We start from the raw sequence: 5,897 nt of genomic DNA on the forward strand, positions 1-5,897 counted from the left end.
TAAAGAGTAAAAATAAGATTTAAGTCTAGACTTAAAAATGTCCAAAGAAGGAGCAGATCTCACATGATAGGGGAGACCATTCCAAAGCTTGGGGCCAACCACAGAAAAAGCCAGATCACCCTTTGATTTGTACCGACACTGTGGTACAGTTAGAAGCAAGTGACTCGAAGATCTAAGTGCCTTAGCAGGACAATATGGCACAAGAAGTTCAGAGATATAACTGAGTATATATTGTTGATATAGACAATGCCTTATAAACAAACAGAAGAATTTTAAAATCAACCCTGAATTTAACGGGAAGCCAATGAAGGGATGGTAAAACAGGAGAAATGTGATCCCTCTTTTTTGACCCAGTCAAAAGTGTTGCTGCAGCGTTTTGAACAGCTTGCAATCGTGACACTGAAGATTCAGGAAGACCAGAATAAAGAGAGTTATAATCCAATCGAGATGTAACAAGTGCATGAATCACAACTTCCATATCCTCCCTTGAAAGAAGATGCTTCAACTTTGCAATAGATCTCAAATGGAAAAAAACTTGCTCTAATAACAGCACTAATTTGTTTATCAAAAAATAGAGAGAAGTCAAAAATCACTCCAATGTTTTTGATTTGTTTGCACACATTAGTTGAAAGTTGACCTAACTGAGCTTCCAAAGTAGGAGACGAGTATGCAGGACAACCTAATATTAAAACCTCGGTTTTATCCTCATTTAACTGCAGGAAATTATAAGACATCAATGTCTTAATATCATGTACACATTTCAATAATACATCAAATGAAACAGCAGAATCAAGCCTTACTGGTAGATAAAACTGAGAATCATCCGTGTAACAATGCTATGAAATACTGTATTTTAAAAAAATGTGGCCCAAGGGAAGCATATAAAGGAAAACAGTAAAGGTCCCAAAATGGATCCCTGGGGCACTCCACACAATATCAGAAAAGCCGTATATATATTCAGCTGGTTATGTGACGTAAACATCAAAATATGAGTTTACGAATCATGTACTTTGGTAAAAGTGTTTTGAGGTCATGGTACATAGTACTGGGAACTATGCACAAATAATTCTTAATTAATCGATAATCTGCCCCTGTAATCATAATTTGTGTGAACGTGAATAAAGGTTGTTGGTTTTTTACTGCCAGTAGTGTTTATTTCAGCTGGAAATGGCAGTGACTTGTACAGCATGTTCAGGTACGTTTTTGGATTTTTGTAAAAATGTTGGTAGAAGCATATTTTTCCAGTGAGTCTAGGTTTACTTTACAGATCAGACTGTGAGATTGCTTCAGATCAATCATTTTCGAAAGATCTCAGCTGTGCTGTACGACACCCACTCTTAGTTAATGGGCTGCTGACGCATGTGTGCAAATGAAGCCTTGTTTTTCACAACCTGGAGTGATTTCAGACTCAGCAGGTTACGAAAAATATTTCTCCTTTCAACTGCGTGACTGCCCATTAAAGATGGGTTTGGTGGATTTGAACACATCCTGCCTTTCATGACAGGATCTTCATTTCAAAGCTAATTTTATTCCAACTAAACCCACTGCAGGCCTTAAAAATCTAACTACAGAATGATTGGTTGTCATGTCATGACTTTTTTCAATACAAAAGATCTTCGGTAAACGCAATGAGCTGCAGAAGTATATCGAGCTATTCTGGAGTTTCAAACACAAGATGCATAATTGGACTCATAAATAGGACGCAGCTGTTCCCAGCGCCACTGTATCAGGTTGTTGAGCTTCAGGAAATGCAGAAAAGCATCTCTCAACGGTTCACGCATCTCTCAGCGGTTCGGTGCAAAATCTCGGCACTCGAATCTCATTGTCTTGTGCCTCGACAGCTATTCTGAGATACCACCGCATCTCTTCTGTGTGCCTCGGAGGGCATATATATGCAACTGAGAAAAGTAAATACAAAGTCTGTTACATCCCTAGCAGACTTTTTCGTCTGCAAATTCGGTTGGAGAGTTTGTATTGCGTGCTGGAATTCCCCAGAGGCGCAACTTTAGCTGGTTTCCTCTTAATATAAAAGCAAAGTCAGGCTTCAGTTGGCTTTAAACATAATCCTATTTTTTGTCAACCAGCAATGGCCTTATATGCCTTCTGATTTTGTGTACTACAGTTTTTACCATCATGACGCAATGTAATGGGTTAATTTACAAGCTATAAATGACAGTTGGCCCATTTCCTGAATTTACTTGAAAGTTCAAACCTTATTAACATATTGTCTAAATATAGTAATATTATGCTGTTACCTTTCAGGTCACATAAAGAGATTTGTAGCTCAAAACAGACTCTCCGCCAGTGCCTGTTTAAGGTTACATGGATGCTTACCAACATCCTTCCACATGTTAGATTCCAAAAAATGGCTTGGTTTTTGGCTTTCAGGGTGTATTTGCATATACATGAGGTAAGTTGAGAAGTAGGGCAAAAATCTGAAATTTCTAACGTTTTTTTTTTTCTGGCAAACACTTCTCTTTCTGGTCTCTGTCAGCCCATCCAGACAATCCTCAAGCTTGATTGACAGTCCTCAAAGGATTTTGACAGGATTTGGTGACTATTGACAGGACTGATGTGACTTTCAATTGACACTGAAAGTTGTTCAAACTTTCAGAACTTGTATTTATTGCTCTACCTTTCTTGTAATTAAAAGCTGGAGGGTGAAAGCAAACCAGATGTACTGATATTTGCATGCTGTGGATTTATGTTTATTAATTAGCTTTATTTAATTTAATTTATTAATAGGTGAAGAGCACTCACTCTTAAAAAGCTCAGTGAGCGCAACTTAATCAATCAAAGCACCAGCTTATACCACATCTGTTGAGTTCAAATTCCTAACTTTAATTAAGCCAAGGAATCCACATTCATTCCAAATATAAAATCCTACTGTGGTTTTCATCATTTTGTGACCTTTGACCCATACTTGCATAGTGAATTTGAATTGTACCTAGATATACACCGACTGACTTCAAGCAGCTTAAAAGGTGCTTTTTTATTTTATTTGTAAAAATTCTTTTTTTTGTTTACTGGTATGTTTACCAGTAAAAATGTTTACCAGCCCTTAAAAGGGCTTTTTGAGCGCAACACTTTTCTGATTTTGTGCTGCATAACATCTCATTGTGCTGTAATATTTTTTCCACTTCAACTTCAGAAATAAAGTTGTAGTTTGTCAGGGTGGCAAATTGTTGACAAAACTATTCCAGCCTCTGTTCTTGTTCCCTGGCTCGCTGACAAATAACATGCAGACTATTTTCGACACATTAGATAAAAAGAGACATATGCATTTCTGCTTCTCTCTCTGTCACTCGCTGTGTCTCTCTCTGTCTCAGTCAAAGCCTAGACTTCAGTATCTCACATTATCAAATCCCCTGTGTGGATTACGAGAGATAGATTACTAAAAAAAGTGTTTATAAAATACAAAACAATGGTACTTTCAGATTTATATTATATAAATGCACTAAAAAGGGCATTCACTTTATAACAAACATTATAAGTATACATTTATTAACAATTATTTTACAGATGAATGACTGATAAATGGCAATGTTAGAATTCTATACTATTTTGTATATAACGCGTTGCATTACGGGTGTCCCGAGTTCGAGTCCCATCTCGAGGACCTTTCCTGTCTGCTTTTCACTGTTGTATCATAATAAAAAAAATACAAATAAAAAAAAAAATACAATAAAATAAAAAAGTATGATTACAAGAGGTGGATTACAAGAGGTAGGTCACTAAACAGAGACTGTATAATAAACATTAACATTATATTATATTATATTATATTATATTATATTATATAACCTAAATTGAACAATAATACAATTCTATTATTTCTATTATTTTATATTATATTATATTATATTATATATTACTGATAAATAATTAAATATTATTATAATATTAAAAATTCTATAATTTTTGTCTAAAAACATTTTATTTAATGCAAAAAAAATGAATGCCAGCTGTTTTAAATGCTAAAAGTGAATTTAGGCACCACAACATCATAATGTACAGCTTGAAAAATTGATTTTCATTTTGAGTCTATCAGGAAGCCGTCAGTGGATCAATATGTTGGGCCTCGGGCAGCCACTGTCATGCTGATAACTCGCCTAATATGACTGTTTGAAATAGGGGGCGAAACAGAGAGAGGCTTTCCAGAAATCCCTTTACAGTAGATGTCAGACGTATCGGTGCAGATGGCCTGCGGGCCGCTCTACCTGAACGCACCTCATTATCTACACAGGCCACTTGCAGGATACCGAAAAACACACTGCTCTGATGGTGACTGTAGGGCACAAGGAAATCTAGGTAAAGCTAAGATGTTGTTTAGCTTTACAGTCATGCGAATATGTTGCTTTGAAAGCAAGCTAACGCATTTCCTTAGGTTTCAGTGAAAGCTATAATAAGTAGTTTTATGGTGGACTGATATTACATATCTTGGGTTTTATGTGTAGCTGATCGTTTTGGAAAAACATCTTGTATGTTATTAGTTGGGAGGGCCTTGGGCCTTTATTTCTAATAGTTTCAAGTTCAAATGGGTAAAAAAAAAAAGCACTTTTGATTGGCACGCACCAAAATAACTATTATCGTAGGCACACTTTACTTTAGTAAGGGTGTAAATGAAATGTTTGATTGACAGGTTGATTGTAATGAGAACAGTCTGAACACTGTAATCTACATCAACATGTACCTCAGCTCAAATCTGTCTGCAGTGTCATCAAGACATTACAGGGACTTTAAAGAAGACACGTCAGGTCTATCTAGTGACACTACTAACTTAACTAGCTTTTCAAGTATGCTGCTTATGCAAGTGCCACATCTCTGTTTTAATTTTTAATATAACATTACATTGCACATACAGCCTTTTTTTTCCTAAAATGTTTTTATATTCTGAGCTGTGAAGATGAACTAATGAAGCCTGTTTGCACTTCAGATTATAAAAATGAAAGGATAATTGTGACTTTACATCTAAAATGTCACAATTTATGTCACAAAAATAAAAAATAAAAATATCCACAGTGTGTCAGAACAGCTGTTAAGTGTACTTCTCGCTCATAAAGAGACATAAGCCGAGGGACTCAAACGATTTGCACACAGATCCAAATTTTCTGTCAAGTTTGTGTGCTCGCATGCTGTTCGAATACGGATCTATGCCATGCTGACATGGCCTCCAGAAAACAGGTGAAGAGGGAAGGCAGCCATGGCCTCCCGCAAATATCCTGATTGCATCCGTCCTGCTTCTGTCCACTAATTGACTTGCAAAATGAGCCTCGTCTTTGTTTCCCACCTAGTTGTCATTAGCTGCCTGAGCATGCTTACTTCCACCATGCGATTATAGAGCTTGCCCACAACACACCCCGTCAAATGACACTGGGGATATGGATCTGAAGAACCTCATGGTAATGAGGCATTACTGAAAACAACTAAGAAAGCCCATTGTGAAAAGTGATTGACAGGTTGATCAGGATGCACATGCTGTCGTCCACCCAGTGCAAAAATGTTAAAATATTTTTTAAAAATGTAAATACAACAATATTATGTTACATATATGCAGCTAGTGTGTTATCAATTTACATTAAGCTATTTTGAAAACATATGATGATAATATTTCATGAATATATTAAAATGTAGCATTATTTAATAATTTAATATTTTTCCATTAAAATATGTAGAAATATAATAGTTTTAATTGCATTTTATTTTGCATTTTATGAATTTGTGGTTAGGATTTACCCTTAAATTTCTTAACGTTATGCTAATAGGTGGCGATCAGTGTTAATTTAGTTGACGAATCATTTTCGTCAACGACATTTTTTTCGCCGACGACAACGAGACGGTAACGAACTAAAACTCTTTTTGAATGACAAAAACTATGACGTAAATCTATTGACATT

This window comes from Sinocyclocheilus rhinocerous, unplaced genomic scaffold (assembly GCF_001515625.1).
Source record: "Sinocyclocheilus rhinocerous isolate Xijiao unplaced genomic scaffold, SAMN03320098_v1.1 scaffold1149, whole genome shotgun sequence".
Classification (NCBI taxonomy): Eukaryota; Metazoa; Chordata; class Actinopteri; order Cypriniformes; family Cyprinidae; genus Sinocyclocheilus; species Sinocyclocheilus rhinocerous.